The following is a 20665-nucleotide window of genomic DNA, read 5'->3' as shown; positions in this document are numbered from 1 at the left end:
AATGTCTGATAAATTTCAGCAGTGAATCCATCTGTTCTGGGGATTTTGTTCTTGGGTAGTTTTTTGATTACCAATTCAATTTCATTGCTGGTAATTGGTCTGTTTAGATTCTCTGTTTCTTCATGGGTCAGTCTTGGAAGGATGTATTTTTCTGGAGAGTTGTCCATTTCTTCTAGGTTATCCAGTTTGTTAGCATATAGATTTTCATAGTATTCTGTAATAATTCTTTGTATGTCTGTGGTGTCTGTCATGAATTTTCCTTTCTCATTTCTGATTCTGTTTATGTGTGTAGATTCTATTTTTTTCTTAATGAGTCTGGCTAGGGGTTTACCTGTTTTGTTTATTTTCTCAAAGTACCAGCTCTTGGTTTCATTAATTTTTTCTATTGTTTTGTTCTTATCAATTTTATTTATTTCTTCTCTTATCTTTCTTATATCCCTCCTTTTGCTGACTTTGGGCCTCATTTATTCTTCTTTTTCCAGTTTCAATAATTATGACTTTAGAGTAATCATTTGGGATTGTTCTTCCTTCTTTAAGTTGGCCTTGATTGCTATATACTTTCCTCTTAGAACTGCCTTCACTGTGCCCCACAGAAATTGGGGTGTTGTGCTGTTGTTTTCATTTGTTTCCATATATTGCTTGATCTCTGTTTTAATTTGGTCATTGATCCATTGATTATTTAAGAGCATGTTGTTAAGCCTCCATTCCATGTGTTTGTGAGCCTTTTTGTTTTCTTTGTACAATTTATTTCTAGTTTTATACCTTTGTGATCTGAGAAGTTGGTTGGTAGAATTTCACTCTTTTTGAATTTACTGAGGCTCTTTTTGTGGCCTAGTATGTGGTCTATTCTGGAAAATGTTCCATGTGCACTTGAGAAGAATGTGTATCCTGCTGCTTTTGGGTGTGGAGTTCTATAGATATCTCTTAGGTCCATCTGTTCTAATGTGTTGTTCATTGCCTCTGTGTCCTTACTTATTTTCTGTCTGGTTGATCTGTCCTGACTTTTTCATTCAGTGTAATTCTCTGGAGATTCATTCAAGCTGTCACATTTGTTGAAAGTCTATCCTCCCTCAATTGAATTGCTTTAGCACCTTTCTAAAAAGTCATTTGAGCATATTTGTGTGGGTCAGCGTCTGGGTTCTGTAATGGGGCTGGCTGTAGCTTTAATTAGAATCAGTCTGTCTTTGGTCTTAAATGCCTCTAGAGTGAGCCTTGCCCTGACTTGCTTCCAGGTATCTTACTATAATGAAACTTTATCTCCTAAGCACTGTGGGACTTCCGGATATCTTACTCTGCCTTTCTTGTCCAGATGCATAGCTTATCCTCAGCTAATGTTGTGTGGGGAAAGCCAGCCATGTTTTTGGGGCTCCTCTGGGTCTCACTCATCCCACTAGCCCATGCATCAATCAAAAGCTCAGCTGAACTCCCTTTTCTCCTGCTCTGGCCCTTTTTCTTAAATATGTGAATGGTCTGTTTTGATCCCATAACAACCACCAATTCTCTGATTCTCTGGAACTAAAGGAGTTTCCTACAATTCACTTCTCACAGTAACTCCCTGGAGTTAGTGCAGACCCCACAGGCTAAGGGCTCCACAAGACTGCCCTCATGTCAGAGGCAGTTGCCAGTACAGTTGCCACTCATACGTCTAACTTACTGGCTATAAGGCAGAAGTTTTCATGACCCCCTCTTCAGGTTCAGTAATTCTCTGGAACAACTCAGAACTCAGAAAGCACTACTGCTGGCTAATTAAAAGGATACACTTAGGAGCAGCTAAATGGAAGAGATGCATAAGGCAAGGTATGGAGTTGGTGGGGTTGCTAGGAGTTTCCATGCCCTCTCATGGAATGCCACCATCCCAGAACCTCCAGGTATTTATGAACCAGAAGTTCTTTGAACCCTAAAGAGACCCAGCTGTTTCCCTTTGCCCCTCACTCATGGCTCTGTGGGGAGCATCAGGTGGAGCCCCCTAGAGGAATCACATCTTGTTGGTTTGTTTGTTTTTAAAGTAAACATGTAAATAAGTTCCCAGGAAACGACCAAAAACGATCCCAGGCTTCAAGACCCATAGCACTGCCAATCTGTGGGAAAATACGTAGTTTTTCATGTGAGCTATGGAAAACCTACCGTCCACATCATTCATTATAGTGAAAGACTGGATGTGCTCTCCTTAAAATTGGAAATAAGGTAAGGATGGACCTTGAGGTCAAGTCTGAGATCTTTGAGATGGTCAGCAGTTGAGCTACATATCTGGAGGCCTTTTATGACATGCTTTAATTACATTTTGGGGTATGGTGTTCACTTGAAAGCAGAGCAATATTCAGGTTGCTTCATTTCCATCCTAATAAACTTCCTGAAGGCTTTCCCACAGGGACAGCTTTGTGGTTTTATTTGAATGAAAATGTGATTTTTGAGACATCAAAGTGCTAGTTTCCGCTGAGTGGTGAGTGACAGAGAATTTCTTGTTTCAACACATTTATTGTTTTCTTCCTTTTAATGAGATTATTTTAGAATGAAAGAGAAATGCATCTCTAGACCATTCCCCCTGAATTGCCTGTACAGTGCAGGTGGATGCGAGGCCGCTGAACCCAATCCAGATGCCAGACACCCCAGTTGATCTCTGCCATGGTGGGTTTCGGCATCTTGCTGCCAGAATGGAAATCCTGCCTTCTCCCCAGCCCTCTCCACTCCTGATTGGAGCTTTAGGAGAATTCCTTTTTGCAGGCATGGAAATTATCTCAGATCTGTGTCCTGGATCGGCTTATTTTACTGTTCTGCTATTTTTAAATCAACTCATTAAAAAGAATGTATTTGTATGTATGTGTATACTTTTCTAGGACAAGTAGTTATAGCTCCTTTACATCTCATAACTCTGTATCTCCAATAAAGAACTAGTGTCACTTGCTATAGCTGAAAAATAAAATGCACTATTGAAACAAAAGGTACTTTTCTTCGTGTTGCAACTTTTAATGGCTCATCCACACCCTGAGAAATGCCCCAGAGCAAAGGCCCGTTCTTCACTTGCTGCAGTAAATTCACTGCAGCACCCACGTAAGTTTTATTGTGGTTACTCTTTTTTCTGTGTGTGTATGTGTGTGGTTATGCTTTTATAAATGATATGAGATTTACTAATTGTCTTCAGGAGGCCTGGATATGTCAAAAAAAAGTAACGCCCATGCAGAAACCCAGTACAGAACCACAGACCTTCAAGGCTTCAGTCTAAAGCATTCCCAGCCAGACTGGTCTATGGCCATAAATAGCTAAACTGTTCTTTGTTTCCAACTCAAAAACATCTACATGCCCTGAAAATCAGAAGTGGCAAGTCCAGTTACACCAGCAAGGATATGGAGACATCAGCCTAGATGCTTCAGGCAGGAGGGCTTTCTGATGCCCAGGTTGGGGGCAACGGTCTGTCACAGGATCCTGTGTCCAGCCTTCCCTATGGCAGCTCCTCCCCATTCACTCAGCGTAATCAGTGAACAAGGGCTGCTCCTGAAATCTAGTATTCCCAGTCTCCTTCCAAAGCTTAACCGCCAAGCATTAATCTTTGCTCCCCCAGCCCCCATTCTTTAACTTGAAAGGCCATATCCGGTGGCAAGATGTACAGAGCCTGGTATCTGCAGCCACTCAACACTCCTTACTGGTGTTTTTTTTTTTTTTTTTTTTTTATCTGATGAGATTTCTACAATGAATATGTTACTTTTTTTTAAAAGCAAACAAACAAAACCCCATTCAAGTGCCCTTTCTGATAAAGCCACACTTCCGCCCTAGTGTGGCTTTTGTGCAAATCCTCATGGTATTCCATGTGCAAAAGGACTGGGTAGAGAGAACTGGGCCCCGACGAACCCACCCCTGTGAGCTGCAATTTGAATTTTCCATAGTTGGTTCCCACACGTGCCTCCCTAAAACCTCTGAGAGGAGGTGATTTCCCCAATTAGCAGGGCGAGTATTCCCTTAGCCCTCGGCTTCTGGAGGGCTTTGCTGATATTTACATTTTGCTTTGAATAGCCCTGTTGCAGAAGGTAGGAAGAGCTCAGAATCAATGTCAAGTTACAATAAGGGCTGTGTAAAATGCAAACTGGAAGCTGCCCCTGCCAACCCCTGAAGCTGACATCCTTCTAAAGTACAAAAACGTCACAGTCCTGAGGACCTCGTGGTGCAAAAGTAGCGCGTCTAACTCCAGAAGGTTGCATGTTCAAATGATGGCAGGGTCAAAGCTGTGATCTCTCTATTTAAAGAACCAAATAGATTCCAAAGCGAACGAATCCTCTGCTAGCTCTCAGCGGACTGCTGGGCTTTTTTTTACCTTTTCTTTAATCCAAAGGGACTTTCTGTGAACAACTCAGCAATGGACAGGCCTTAAGGTGAAGGAAGGGTAAGGATGACCTGAAAGGGAAGGAAAACCTACATAAGCCAACTGCGTATCCTCCCCAGGATTATGCTTCAAGCTGGACATTAAAGCTGGACCTGAGGAACCTGTTAATGAATTCCCTCTGGCGTGGGGGTAGTTTTACGGAGCCCCCAGGGGAGTATGGCACAGCTTCCCTGGGTTGATATTTGTGTCACCTGGTTGAAGAAATCAGCCTCCCAATTCTCTTCCCTTTCCCCACCCTCCCCCCACACATTTTTCTTGGTTTGAGCTTCCTCTGTCAAAAGCCTCTGAACATTGATGTTAAAGAGAAAATCCTGTGAAGTTGAGTCAAAATGTATTAATGTTGAGAATGCAGTACATGAACTCCCTGAGAGCGGAAAGTTACCCTGGCGTTTACCACCTTTTTACTTAGGATTCCCTTAAATGCATCCCCCCAGCAGGGATAGGAAACAATCCATTTCCAGATACAAGCCAGTTGTCACTGCCTCACGGTTAGCGAGGAGTAACCCCGTCGGCAGAAACAGAGATCACCATGCACTTTCCAGAATTAAGCTTCCACTGCGCTAGCCCCACTCCCTTGGCTTAAACATCTGTCCTTTGTTGAGCTTAAAAACAAACAAAGGAAAGAAAAGTCTCCAATAGGTATAGTTTTTAAGATGCTGGAGATTGACAAAGTCTTAGAATTGACAACGTGACCTTGGCTTTGATGCCAGCGTGGTTTGAACGATTAACCTTCTCACTTAGAGTCAGACACGCTGCAGTGGTGCCACGAAGTCACAGAAGCCAGACCTGTTTGTATAATTAGCTTAATGCATCTCCTCACGTCTCAGTGCTAGTCCAGTATTTGCCATCCACATGTCAGGAAGGTTTGGGATTCTCTCTGGTCTTTGCACCCTTTCATTACCGGGATATACAAAGCAAGATAAAAAGGTGGATGAAGTAGAGGCAAGCAGGGCTGGGAACATGGCCAGCCCCATCCAGAAACACTGCACCCTCCCCGAGGACCTCCCAGGGCCACACCGCTGGGCCACTTCTCCAGCACCTGAGGTTCCAGCAGCCGCCAGAACAGAGCTTGACAGGGGGGATGTGAGGTGTGACGCGGAAAGTCCCCTTGTCACAGGAGCGCTCCAAGGATCAGCAGGCGCCAGGGGAAACCCTGCCCACCTGGGGAAAGCGGGAGGGGAGCACGTAGAAGGAAAAGCTCCCTATCAACCGTTTTCCTGGGGCCATGCATTTGGGAGCATCCTGGGGACTCCAACCTGCCTTCTCTCTCCTTCCATGCGTTCATGTGCCTGGGAGTGACCTGAAGGACTGACTGCCCAAGCCCAGCATGCTGACCGTCCCTCCTTCCGTGCGCCAAGTGCCCGGGCCTTACCTGGAGAAACCCGGGCGCCATTGTCGCAACCTGCCGTCTATGCATGTTGCTTCGCTTCCGAACATTTTCTTCTCTCTAGAGTGACCCTAAGAGCAGTTTTTCTAATTTATATCCCAAGCATTTGCATAATCATAATAAGATATCACACACAGGCAGCCGAGGTCCTAGGAAGTCTAAGCTGTGTTCAAGCAGCAGAGGACAGGTCAGAGAACAAAAAAGACTGGGCTTCCTGGGAGGTGCAGTCTGATGACAATGAAAAGGTTTTGACATGTGACCAGCACAACACAAGGGAAGGCTAAGGGCACAGGTGGTCGGGAGGGAATAAGCTTCCTTCTGGCCCTTCACACAAGAGTGTTCCTGAGTTGCATCTATGAGGAGGAATAAGTAAAATGTTTTCTAAATGAAATTTTGCCAAATACAGGACGTTTTGATGAGAAAACAATAGTATGCATATGAGGGAAGGAGGGAGGAAAGAAGGAAGGAAGGTCAAGAAGGAAAAGTTGCAAATTGGCTGCCCAGTGGAGAGGTGGGACATACTCCTTATTTCAAATGCCTGTGGAACCAGCTTCAATGGGAACTACAAGCAGTGTTTCCTTCCCAGGATTTTGGCTTACATTGAATATAGTCCATTCATTCCACATTTCCAGATATGGGACATCGACTTGATCTTTGTCTGAGTTGCTTCTTTCCAGAATACCAGAAGGATTCCTTATTAATCCTTCTAATAAGGATATTAAATCATTTGCATAATTGAAACTTGGAAAACAATTATGTCAAACAATTTTTCTTTCCAAGAAAAGAGATTTCTAGAGTGAAGTATGTAGAGGCCTGTCTCATTAAAACCCCCAGAAAGAGAAGTCTGGCCTTAAGGGGGATCCACAGGTTGTACCAAATGTGGTTCCTCTGCTGAGTCAAATTCCATTCCAAAGCACTGCATGCTGCAGGCAGGAACTGAGAAGATACCAAAGTTACATTGCCATTCCCGCAACTTGAAGAGGAAGAAAAGCAGCTTTATTTCAGTCAAGAAAAATACTAAATTGCTCATTGTCACAGGGCTTCCAGGAGTGACCACCTGGTTTACCTGGGTGCCCCGTTATCCACTGAACCTTTGAAATATCAGGCTGAGAGCACATTCCAACATGTACTTTGGACTCTGCTTGTTTCTGCTACACACAGGCAGAGCATCCACACACAGCATTTTATCCAAGCCCCCAATGGGGTGCACTTTGGGACACATTGCTACTTCCTACATCAGGGTCAAAGCCTGCCTTTGTTTTTCATGACATTTTGATGTTTTTGAAGAATATAGGACCATTATACTTTTTTGGGAGGGGAGAGGAGAATACACAGCGATGATGTGTCTTCTCAGGAGAAAATTCTAAAGCCCCGACTGACTCCTCAGTTTGGAAAAAGAGACATTAAGGGGTTTGTACAACAGGAGAAAAAAAATGGAAGCACTCACTCCCCCCAAGATAATAACAACTAATAATAGCCAATATTTATTAAACACTTCTTATTCTGTTTTGTCTTCACAATCATCCATAATGTAGGTATAACTGCTATCCTGCTTTGCAGATAATAAAACTGAGAGAGGTTAAATCACTCATCCAAGGACCATGTCAGTAGGGTTTTGGAACTGGGATTTGAACCATGAAATCTGACTTAGCAACTGAGTGCTTAACCATTATTGGATACCTGTCTCTGAAAGATTAGTAGCACTTCACGAAGAGGGCAGAAGAGGCATGGTTAATGATGTCACAGAAATGATTATCATGGTCGGGACCCAACTAGAAGAAATGGTCAACTGGAGTAAAGTTTGAGCACACCAAACAGAAAAGAGAGAGGTGGGAGAACTGTTGACAAAAATCACCACCTCAAACTTCACACGAAGAGAAGAAATCCAGGCCATCCTCACCAGAGGACAATATATGTCTTTGATTCAGCAAAGCTGATCTGTGGGTTTGGAGGTTCAACAAAATTAAGTGTTGGAAGATAGTGGAGAAAGAGTTCTTCACCTCCAACTGTTCAAGGCCATACATTGTGACCAACACTCAGGTAGCCAGGGGACTCAATAATGAATATAAACAAATATGATGACCTCCAGCTCACTTTCAAAGGAGAATTCCTTCACTACATAAACACCACTCAGATAAACAAGACAAGGCAAAGAGAATCCACCAAACCAAGCATTTTATATAAAGAGTGGAACCTGAAGGATCTGTTCTTCTTCAAAGATGACTCAGTTGAATTCTATTTATGGTTGACTATGGGTTTGGACCAACTATTCCACTGAGAATAACTAGAGAACATAAATAAAATAAAACAGATGGTTGATGGTGTCAGAGATCTTCCAGGCAGTGAAAAATTTCAGGGATGAGATCCAGAGAAGCCATAAGAGATGAGCTCTACTTTTGAGGCCACATTTATCAGTAAGATAAGATAACTGCTGATTACAAAAGCAAAAGTGGGAGCTAAGAGGCTGAGATTCTTAAAAGAGCTTTCAGTAGCATCTTTGGGTTAGGGGTACAAAAATAAGAGTTCAGGGCTCACTATGGGGGAGGAGGCCTGGTGAACACAGCAGTCCTTAACTGGGGGCACTAAAGGGCTGGAGCACAATGCAGGGAACTGGACAGATCAGACCTGTCCAGGACAGAAGTCCAGCTCAAACCCTGATTGTCTATTTCTCAATACCTCATTTTTTTTTTAGAGGGCCTCTCTCATATTTATTGATCAAATGGTTGTTAACAACAATAAAATTCTGTATAGGGGAGTCAATGCTCAATGCACAATCATTAATCCACCCCAAGCCTAATTCTCGTCAGTCTCCAATCTTCTGAAGCATAACAAACAAGTTCTTACATGGTGAACAAATTCTTACATAGTGAATAAGTTCTTACATGGTCAACAGTACAAGAGCAGTCATCACAGAAACTTTCGGTTTTGATCATGCATTATGAACTATAAACAATCAGGTCAAATATGAATATTCGTTTGATTTTTATACTTGATTTATATGTGGATCCCACATTTCTCCCTTTATTATTATTATTATTATTATTATTATTATTATTTTTAATAAAATGCTGAAGTGGTAGGTAGTTGCAAGATAAAGGTAGAAAACATAGTTTAGTGTTGTAAGAGAGCAAATGTAGATGATCAGGTGTGTGCCTGTAGACTATGTGTTAATCCAAGCTAGACAAGGGCAATAAAACATCCACAGATGCAGAAGATTTCTCTCAAAACAGGGGGGATGAGGTTCTAAGCCTCACCTCTGTTGATCCCCAATTTCTCACCTGATGGCCCCCCTGCGACTGTGCCTGTCTTAGGTTGTTCCTCCCTTGAGGAATCTTACCCGTCTCTGGCTAACCAGTCATCTTCCGGGGCCATACAGGGAGATGTAAAGTTGGTAAGTGAGAGAGAAGCCATATTGTTTGAAAAGGTTAGCTTTTTACTTCTTTGCAGATTTATGCCCTGTGGCTTCTATGCCCAGCATTTGTCTTGAGGTATCTTTACCACTTGGAGGAATTATGATACTTGGTAAATTCGATATGTGGCACGAATTCTATTTAAGGGTTGTAATTAGGAAGGAAGAAGAAAAGCTATAGAGGTAGCAGACGGAAGAAAACATGGGAGGATTGATTATTTCTTTGACCTATCTTCTTGTAGAGTAACTTAAGCATATATAGGTTTTAAACTACTAATTAAATTGTGCACACACATTAACATAATAGGAATACAGTTACATAACCAAAGCAGATCTATAATTACCAGCCATCTCCAGTGAAGCCAAGAAAACCAGTTAGGCACCCTAGGCATTTGTGAAAATTTGTCTATGATATGATGGATATTGTCCAACTGTACTTGAACAGTCTGAGAGAAATCAGACAAATTAAAACAACCCATTCCTGGGAACTGTTCACATCCCATATGTTCTTTTAACAGTAGATAGTCTGTAGTTGTAAGATTTTGGAGCACTACAACTTGCACTTCTCCTAATTCTAGGTTGAGTTCCAACAGTATAGATCCAGTCAAATTTGTTGTTTTACTGAAAGCACAGGCCAGCTTAGATATCTCCTTCTTCATTCCAATGGCAAGTCCAGGAACCAGTGGGATGGTTGCAGCAACAACTGCAGCATCGCCTGGATTTTTGTTGAGGTTTTTTGATGATCATCTTCTGGTATGACTCTTCCAGAGAGTGCTGATGTTGGAAGTTCTTCATATCGTATCTTAGTTCATTTTCGGGGTAGCCAAATTAGGCTTTGATCCTCTGTATAAACACAAACAGACCCTTTGCCCACACTTTGATATGCCCTTTATACCATTGTGTAGAACTCATTGGAGGTCACCATACAGGAACTGCTTTTTTTAAAATTTTTTATGAGAAAGGAATATTATCAGAAAAGTGTACCTCCATAGCTGATCATCTGACACCCTTTAAGTGATCAAAATTAAGGATATTTAAAGCATGCATTAATCGTTGATTTACAGTTAGTTTTATCCTATCAGGGAATAATCCCCCTTTTCTTTTTTTTATTTTGATATCTTTAATCTACCCTTACATGAAGAATATTATGCTTACTAGGCTCTCCCCTATACCAATTCCCCGCTATAAACCCCTTTACAGTCACTGTGCATCAGCATAGCAAAATGTTGTAGAATCACTACTTGTCTTCTCTGTGTTGTACAGCCCTCCCCTCAATACCTCATTTTTAACATTTCAGTTTTAATTTCTAATTTATTGAATATCAAGGAACATGGTGTGCTGAGTAATATTTAAATTTTTCCATGTATTTTATGTTTTCTCACATATAATTTCACTTACAATTAGCTTTTTAAAAGTTTCCAGAAATTTATCTAGTTTATTTCTATATTTTTATTTGCTCTTAAATTTTTGAATTGATTATATTTTTATTTTCTTCTTCCTAGATTCTTTAAATTTTTTGTTTCCCTAAAATCTAAATTATTTACAGTTTATTTTTTTCACTTTCTTTTCTAATAATGAAAATATTTAAAGTGATACTATTTATCCCTCAGTCTTTCTTCAGCCTTCTTTCGTGAGTCATATTAGGGTAGACTCATATTTTAGAATGATTAAAAAGAAATAAAGTTGGAGGATCATGGGAAGATGGCGGCATGAGTAGTTCAGTGGAAATCTCCTCCCAAAAACATATATATTTATGAAAATACAATAAATACAACTATTCCTAAAAGAGAAACCAGTGGATGCAGTATAACAGCCAGGATACATCTACATCTGCAAGAACTCAACATTTCACAAAGGGGGTAAAATACAAGCCGTGGACTGGCGGGACCCAAATGCCCCCCACCCCAGAACCTGGCAGGAAGAAAGAAGTCGGAATGGGGAGGGAGTGAAAGCCCAGGACTGCTAAACAACCAGCTCTAGAAATCTGCATCCTGAGCGCAGACACAAGGTGCACAGGGTGCTGGATATTAGAGAAACGAAAAAGCAAAACCTGCAGGCAGGTCTGCACAACCAACGCCCCTGAGACAAAAGAAAAGTGAGTGCTTTTTGCAAGTCTTAAAGAGACAGGGACCCCACAGTTGGATGAAGTTGTCCCAGCACACTTAGCCAGCAGCTCGGAATTCTGGGGAACTTTAGGCATCCTAATCCCCTGGGTGGCAGGATAGCTCTGAAGCCCCTCACGGCACTAAGCAGCCTGCCAGTCATTCCTCCAACTGGCGTGGACCCCGACACACGGGCCCAGTAGTGGGAGAGCGGCAGCACGTGCCGGGGACGGTGGCGCTGGAAGGGACCGGGAGCGGTCCGCATGCACCGGGGGTGCCAGAGGGGACCAGGGGTAGCTCGTGCGAGCCCACCGCGGTGGAGACCGAGCACCCTGGGAGAGGCCGGCGGCAGTGGTGCCAGAGGAGCCCGGGAGAGGTCGGCACAAGCCCGCAGTGGTGGTGACCAAGCAGCCTGAGAGCGGCTTTCGTGTACCAGTGGCAGCAGTGCCAGAGGGGAATGGGAGAGGCATGTGCGCACCTGCAGCGGTGCCAGAGGGAGCAGCCGTGCTCGAAGCAGCCGACCGGAATCCCAGCCTGATGCGCAGCTGCCCGGGCCAGACCCAACGGCCGCTGCTGGCACACAGCTGCCCAGCAGGGGCACCACTATCATGGAGGAATGCACCTGGCATGCCTGCCACTCCCCACAGGGCTCCACGCAGCTCTGATGGAGACCCCACCCACAGCAGTTTAGGGGATTAACCCAGTGGCTGCTCCAGGAGTGTGGGTCAACGACACAGGCAGCGGAGAAGGGCAAGGCATCCAGGAAGCAGGAAAGGACTTTTTTCTCCCAGCTGACACACCTGCAGCCTGCCTACAGCCACCACTATCACCATGAAAAGGCAAAAAAATTAAGTCCAGTCCAAAATAATTCAGACAACCCCTGAGAGAGGATCTGCAGGGAGAGACCTAACCAGTCTCCCTGAAAAAGAATTCAAAATAAAAATCATAAACATGCTGACAGAGCTGCAGAGAAATATGCAAGAGCTAAGGGATGATGTCCGGAGGGAGATTACAGAAATGAAACAGTCTCTGGAAGGATTTATAAGCAGAATGGATAAGATGCAAAAGGCCATTGATGAAATAGAAATCAGAGAACAGGAACACAAATAAGCTGATGCAGAGACAGATAAAAGGATCTCCAGGAATGAAACAATATTAAGAGAACTGTGTGACCAATCCAAAAGGAACAATACCTGCATTATATGGGTACCAGAAGAAGAAGAAGAGAGAAAAAGAGATAGAAAGTGTCTTTGAAAAAATAATTGCTGAGAACTTCCCCAAACTGGGGGAGGAAATAGTTGCTGAGACTACACAGGCACACAGAACTCCTAACAGAAGAGACCCAAGGAGGACAACACCAAGACACATAATAATTAAAATGGCAAAGATCAAGGACAAAGACAGAGTATGAAAGGCAGCCACAGAGAGAAAAAAGTTCACCTACAAAGGAAAACCCATCAGGCTTTCATCAGACTTCTCAACAGAAACTTTACAGGCCAGAAGAGAATGGCATGATATATTTAATGCAATGAAACAGAAGGGCCTTGAACCAAGGATACTGTATCCAGCATGATTATCATCTAAATATAAAGGAGGGATTAAACAATTCCCAGACAAGCAAAACTTGAGGGAATTTGCCTCCCACAAACCAACTCTACAGGGTATGTTAGAGAGACTGCTCTAGATGGCAGCACTCCTAAAAAGAGCATAGAACAAAACACCCAACATATGAAGAATGGAGGAGGAGGAATAAGAAGGAAGAGAAATAATCATCAGACTGTGTTTATAATAGCTCAATAAGCAAGTTAAGTTAGACAGTAAGGCAGTAAGGAAGCTATCCTTGAACCTTTGGTATACCATGAATCTAAAGCCTGCAATGGCAATAAGTACATATCTTTCAATAATCACCCTAAATGTAAATGGACTGAATGCACCAATCAAAAGACACAGAGTAATAGAATGGATAAAAAAGCAAGACCCATCTATATGCTGCTTACCAGAGACTCACCTCGAACCCAAAGACATGCACAGATTAAAAGTCAAGGGATGGACAAAGATACTTCATGCAAACAACAGAGAGAAAAAAGCAGGTGTTGCAATACTAGTATCAGACAAAATAGGCTTCAAAATAAAGAAAGTAACAAGAAATAAAGAAGGACATTACATAATGATAAAGAGCTCTGTCCAACAAGAGGATATAACTTTTATAAACGTATATGCACCCAATACAGGAGCACCAATATCTGTGTAACAAATACTAACAGAATTAAAGGAGGAAATAGAATGCAATGCATTCATTTTGGGAGACTTTAACACACCACTCACTCCAAAGGATAGATCCACCAGACAGAAAATAAGAACACAGAGGCACTGAACAACACACTAGAACAGATGGACCTAATAGACATCTATAGAACTCTACATCCAAAAGCAACAGGATACACATTCTTCTCAAGTGCACATGGAACATTCTCCAGAATAGACTACATACTAGGCCACAAAAAGAGCCTCAGTAAATTCCAAAAGATTGAAATCCTACCAACCAACTTTTCAGACCACAAAGGTATAAAACTAGAACAAAATTGTACAAAGAAAGCAAAAAGGCTCACAAACAGATGGAGGCTTAACAACATGCTCCTAAATAATCAATGGATCAATGACCAAATTAAAATGGAGATCCAGCAATATATGGAAACAAATGACAACAACAACACAAAGCCCCACCTTCTGTGGGATGCCGCAAAAGCAGTCTTGAGAGGAAAGTATATAGCAATCCAGGCATACTTAGAGAAGGAAGAACAATCCCAAATGAATAGTCTAATGTCACAGTTATTGAAATTGGAAAAAGAAGAACAAATGAGGCATAAGGTCAGCAGAAGAATGGACATAATAAAGATCAGAGAAGAAATAAATAAAATTGAGAAGAATAAAACAATAGAAAAAATCAATGAAACCAAGAGCTGGTTCTTCAAGAAAATAAACAAAATAGATAAGCCTCTAGTCAGACTTATTAAGAGAAAAAGAGAGTCAACACACATCAACAGAATCAGAAATGAGAAACGAAAAATCACAACTGTCCCCACAGAAATACAAAGAATTATTAGAGAATACTATGAAAACCTATATGCTAACAAGCTGGAAAACCTAGGAGAAATGGACAACTTCCTAGAAAAATGCAACCTTCCAAGACTAACCCAGAAAGAAACAGAAAATCTAAACAGACCAATTACCAGCAACAAAATTGAATCAGTAATCAAAAAACTACCCAAGAACAAAACCCTCGGGCCAGATGGATTTACCTCGGAATTTTATCAGACATACAGAGAAGACATAATACCCATTCTCCTTAAAATTTTCCAAAAAATAGAAGAGGAGGGAATACTCCCAAACTCATTCTATGAAGCCAACATCACCCTAATACCAAAACCAGGCAAAGACCCCACCAAAAAGAAAACTATAGACCAATATCCCTGATGAACTTAGATGCAGAAATGCTCAACAAAATATTAACAAACTGAATTCAAAACTACATCAAGAGGATCATACACCATGACCAAGTGGGATTCATCCCAGGGATGCAAGGATAGTACAGCATTCAAAAATCCATCAACACCATGCACCACATCAACAAAAAGAAGGACAAAAACCACATGATCATCTCCATAGATGCTGAAAAAGCATTCGACAAAGTTCAACATTCATTCATGATAAAAACTCAACAAAATGGGCATAGAGGGCAAGTACCTCAACATAATAAAGGCCATATATGATAAACCCATAGTTAACATCATACTGAACAGCGAGAGGCTGAAAGCTTTTCCTCTGAGATCGGAAACAAGACAGGGATGCCCACTCTCCCCACTGTTATTCAACATAGTACTGGACGTCCTAGCCATGGCAATCAGACAAAACAAAGCAATACAAGGAATCCAGATTGGTAAAGAATAAGTCAAACTGTCACTATCTGCAGATGACATGATCTTGTACATAAAAAACCCTAAAGACTCCACTGCAACACTACTAGAACTAATATCGGAATTTAGCAAAGTTGCAGTATACAAAATTAACACACAGAGATCTGTAGCTTTCCTATACACTAAAAATGAACTAAAAGAAAGAGAATTCAGGAAGACAATTCCATTCACAATAGCATCAAAAAGAATAAAATACCTAGGAATAAACCTAACCAAGGAAGTGAAAGACCTATACCCTGAAAACTACAAGACTCTTAAGAGAAATTAAGAGGACACTAACAAATGGAAACTCATTCCATGCTCCTGGCTAGGAAGAATTAATATTGTTAAAATGACCATCCTGCCCAAAGCAATATACAGATTTGATGCAATCCCTACCAAATTACCAGCAGCATTCTTCAATGAACTGGAACAAGTAGTTCAAAAATTAATATGGAACCACCAAAGACCCTGAATAGCTAAAGCAATCCTGAGAAGGAAGAGTAAAGTGTGGGGAATCTCATTCCCCAACTTCAAGCTCTACTACAAAGCCGCAGTAATCAAGACAATTTGGTACTAGCACAAGAACAGAGCCACAGACAAGTGGAACAGAATAGAGACTCCAGACATTAACCCAAATATATATGGCCAAATAATATATGATAAAGAAGCCATGGACATACAGTGGGGAAATGACAGTCTCTTCAACAGATGGTGTTGGCAAAACTGGACAGCTACATGTAAGAGAATGAAACTGGATCACTGTCTAACTCCATACACCAAAGTAAATTAGAAATAGATCAAAGACCTGAATGTTATGTCATGAAACCATAAAACTCTTAGGAAAATAAAAAGGCAAAAATCTCATGGACATAAACATGAGTGACTTGTTCATGAACATATCTCCCCGTGCAAGGGAAACAAAAGAAAAAGTGAACAAGTGGGACTAAATCAAGCTAAAAAGCTTCTGTACAGCAAACGACACTATCAATAAAACAAAAAGGTATCCTATAGTATGGGAGAATATATTCATAAATGGCAGATCCGATAAAGGATTGACATCCAAAATATATAAAGATCTCACACATCTCAACAAACAAAAAGCAAATAATCCAATTAAAAAATGGGCAGCAGAGCTGAATAGACAGTTCTCTATAGAAGAAATTCAGATGGCCAACAGACACATGAAAAGATGCTCCACATTTCTTGTCATCAGAGAAATGCAAATTAAAACCACAATGAGATATCAGCTCACACCAGTTAGGATCGCCATCATCAAAAAGACAAACAACCACAAATGTTGGCAAGGTTGTGGAGAAAGGGGAACCCTCCTACAGTGCTGGTAGGAATGTAAATTAGTTCATTGTTGAAAGCAATATGGAGGTTTCTCAAAAAGCTCAAAATAGACATACCATTTGACCCAAAAATTCCACTTCTAGGAATTTACCCTAAGAATACAGCAGCCCAGTTTGAAAAAGACAGATGCACCCGTATGTTTATTGCTGCACTATTTACAATAGTCAAGAAATGGAAGCAACCTAAATGTCCATCAGTAGATGAACGGATAAAGAAAATGTGGTCCATATACACAATGGAATATTACTGAGCCATAAGAAAAGAACAGATCCTACAATTTGCAGCAATATGGATGGAGCTAGAGGGTATTATGCTCAGTGAAATAAGCCAGGTGGAGAAAGACAAGTACCAAATGATTTCACTCATATGTGGAGTATAAGGAGAAAGGAAAACTGAAGGAACAAAACAGTAGCAGAATCTTAGAACCGAAGAATGGACTAACAGTTACCAAAGGGAAAGGGACTGGGGAGGATGGGTGGAAAGGGAGGGATAAGGGCTGGGAAAAAGAAAGCAGGCATTACGATTACCATGTATAGTGTGTGGGGGGGGAACAGGGAGGGCTGTGCAACACAGAGAAGACAAGTAGTGATTCTACGGCATCTTATTACGCTGATGGACAGTGACTGTGATGGGGTATGTGGGGTGGACTTGGTGAAGGGGGGAGCCTAGTAAACATAATGTCCTTCATGTAATTGTAGATTAATGATACCAAAATAAAAAAAAGATACATAAGAATAAAGAAAAAAGAAAAAGAGTCATATGATTTGTGCATTTTTATAAGCAAAATGACTAAAAATAAGTTTGAGTCTTGAGTATAAATACTTAAACTTATTTTAGCAACATAAATGATGCTACATCGTAAGTATTGAGAGTCAATTTCACATTGAAAACTTATTTTATCAGTATCGTTTACTTGGTCTTATAAAAATGCAAGTGAAAAGAAGAAAAATGTATTGGTCTTTTTTTTATTATAAAGTAATAAAATTTGTGATTAATAATATATCAACTTATACCCCTAAAAATATAATCTCAACTGCTGAGAAATCTAAAGTTAACTTTTTAATAATAACTGAGAAAATATGAGTAAAAAGGCCCAGGTCTCTATCTGGGGTGAAAGAAAGACTCAGGTCAGCAATAGGGAAGCAGAACAAACTTCCATACTGGAGGAACAAAAAGACAAAACATTCAGAGAGTGGAAATAAAAGAAAGAGCACAGGGTCATTTTTCCATTTGGCGAGAAGCTGATGCACAGTAACAGACATAGCAAAACCATTAAAATTTCTACAGAACCTGTTTGCGGTGTGAGGCAGACTGAGGCGTCACTGAAGTGTCATCTGCCACTTATGCACTTTCTAAGGGCTACCCTCTCCTGTGAGCTCCTGGGAGATCAGGGGAACACACCTGAGGATGTCACTTCTACTTCGATGGATCCTCTGCAGCTTGTAGGAGGTAAAGAGGGTTCTTGAGAGTTCAGGCAGTGGGACTGAGCTGGAGATGCTTTGGGGCTGGAAGTTGTAGGGACAATTGTCCCTGACACAATAAAAGATTCAACTCACCTGGCCTTCCCCTTAGACACCTGCTTTATAATTTTCTGGTTAGCTATATAAATAGCCCTGAATATAGTCCTGCTTACTCCCTCGCTCCTCTGCGGATCTTAAGGGATGTCTGTCTGACCTGGCACTGCCTGAGCTGAAGAGCATCCCCACTGCGACTCCCACCAGTTTGTCAGGACCCCTGATTTAGTACTGCAGCTCCCTGAATCGCCGTCATTGGGTTAATGGGAGCTAATTTTGGACATTTCAAAGATTGAGGCAAATAAACTCCTTCCCAGAGCACCATGGTGTTTGCACATGAAACTCCTGGGGTAAAAGAGGAAAGTGTAGTCTCATAACACCGGCTGGAGAGGAACATGGAGAGACTCCCTACAATACTCCAGAACATTCTTTGCTATGCTCTGAGCCCATGTTGCCTCCAAGTCTGTTTTTCAGGTAGTGCTTACATTATTTATTCTGTGTGCATAGTATAGTTTTATACTAGTCAACTGGGATCTGAAGATTCAAAATACTGTATCCTAACCTTTTGCAGCAAGGTGGAATAACGGCCTGTAATACATGGACCCAAGTCCCTTGACACTGGCCACCGTCAGCACTGAAATCCAGGCCTCAACACAGTGAACCACTGAGCCCAGAACAGGAAGAGGTATTTGAGATGGTTTATTTTAGAATTTTTCATTTTACAACCCATAATGTGAGTAATAAACAACTTTGAGTATTCCACCAACTCTAAGGTCCCATGGAATTACCCTTATTTTCTTTGCTATGAATAAAGAGAAAACACTGCCAACCAAATGATGACATCATACTTTGTCATCACTTTGACCTTTTATTTCATATTATTAATGGATCTCTTTAATTTATTTAGGTATAATTTTAATCATACACTTTTAAATGATGACTCGTATCCACATAAAAAAGAAAATAAAATGGTTAAGTCATGATGGAACTATTCACATTCAGAATTCTGTTCTTCTATTTTTGCAGTCAGTGTTGTCTGTGCCCATGTTTTCCACCCACCATTCGTTTTTCTTGCCACCAAGAGTATTGGTAATACAGCAGTTCTTAAGTATCCCACTCTTATATCCCATTATTATCTCTGGGATTTTCTTCTGAGCTGTTGACACCATTCTGGTGTGCTTCTGTGCTGTTACAGACATGATGACTACTCACAGTGGCACCTGGCCAACAGCAGTTAAAAGGTATTTCAGGGATATGAACATGTAAGTTCTGGATTTCAGAGATAATGAACATGTAAATAAATTGCACATATTAGAATCAGTCTAAACAGTAAGATTAGGAATACAGTCTACTTTCTGTGGTAATACTGTGACAACTGCTCCTGGATCAAATTGTGTGTTCTCTGCCTGCGGTTTTTAGATTCAAGCTAAGAAGTGCTGTCAGTCATAGCTTACTGACTATCTTTTTGAGTCTTGTATGAATGGTAGTAGTATTGTGGGTATCGCACAGCACATGACAGAATGATGTCTTGTTAATTTAATCATGTGTATTAGAATTTTTCAGTTTAACTGATACATTTCGTATTTTTAACTTTAACTAATAGGAAATAAAGCTGGGTGCTATGATCATGATGGGGTACATATCGATACTGTCACTGGAAAATATATATTCCTTTATTATTTAAAACAATACAAAATGAAACAAACAGATGTACATTTGAGAAGTTTCCCTAAAAGTGCTCAGAAAACATCTTGGATGAGCTAGGTTATACCATATAATCAAAACAATATAACCTAAAAACTCTCAGAGACAACACCCACTGTGCCTTTCTCACTCATCCTACATGTCCATATCTTTACTGTGGAACACAAACTGATAGGGTGGTTTTCTAGGAGATTTTCTGAGTCTCATAGCAGAGGTAAAAGAAATGGCAGAGCAGAAGCTCACTCTTAAACGAGCCAAAGATGCATATCTCTCTCAAGGAGAAGGTTATATCGCAAGTCCCAAGCGCGAATCTGAATTCAACTGGGCAGGGAAATATGATCCTCTTCAAGGAGGGGCAACAAAGATTTTGAACAATAATCTACTTTGGGTACATGGTTGAGATGGTCCCATGGAGAGACAGCCTTGAAGTAATCTGTGCACCTTTCCACCTCCCAAATATTTTAGATACTCCATGGCTTTGTGACTGAGTACAGGGATGTTGTAGTAGTCAGAGTTCTCTAGAGAACAGAACCAATAGGATATAGATAGATAGATAAAAAGAGATGTATTGTGAGGGATTGGCTTATACAGTTGTGGAGCTGCTAAGTCCCACAGTCTGCCATCTGCAAGCTGCAGGCCCAGGAGAGCAGGTGGTATAGTTCTAGTTGGAGTCTGAAGGCCCTAGAGCCAAGGGATTCAATAGTGTAAGTCCTGGTCTAAGTCAGAAGACCCAGCGACCTGGAGCACCCATGTCTGAGGGCAGAAGATGGATGTCTCAGCTCAAGCAGAGAGAGCAAATACACGCTTCCTCTGCACTTTTCTATTCAGGCCCTCAAGGACAGTTTGATGCCCAGCAGAGATCTTCTTT

At 41.2% G+C, this 20665-nt stretch overlaps 1 protein-coding gene across 21 annotated transcripts in view; it reads left to right on the top strand.

Annotated features, from left to right (window-relative positions):
* Positions 1 to 20665, top strand: part of LOC108388231 (uncharacterized) — a 139531-nt gene that overhangs the window by 7331 nt on the left and 111535 nt on the right. The window contains exons 2-3 of one of the 21 annotated variants that reach the window (XR_012122271.1): positions 17867 to 18028; positions 18665 to 18778. The exons of 18 other annotated variants lie outside the window; for them this stretch is intronic. The gene's annotated coding sequence lies outside the window, so the exon portion shown is untranslated. The remainder of the gene's footprint in view (positions 1 to 17866; positions 18029 to 18664; positions 18779 to 20665) is intronic. 2 more of the 21 variants (XR_012122272.1, XR_012122274.1) reach the window with 2 other exon arrangements.

Source organism: Manis javanica, chromosome 10 (assembly GCF_040802235.1).
Source record: "Manis javanica isolate MJ-LG chromosome 10, MJ_LKY, whole genome shotgun sequence".
Classification (NCBI taxonomy): Eukaryota; Metazoa; Chordata; class Mammalia; order Pholidota; family Manidae; genus Manis; species Manis javanica.
This window is presented reverse-complemented; position numbering and strand designations above follow the sequence as displayed.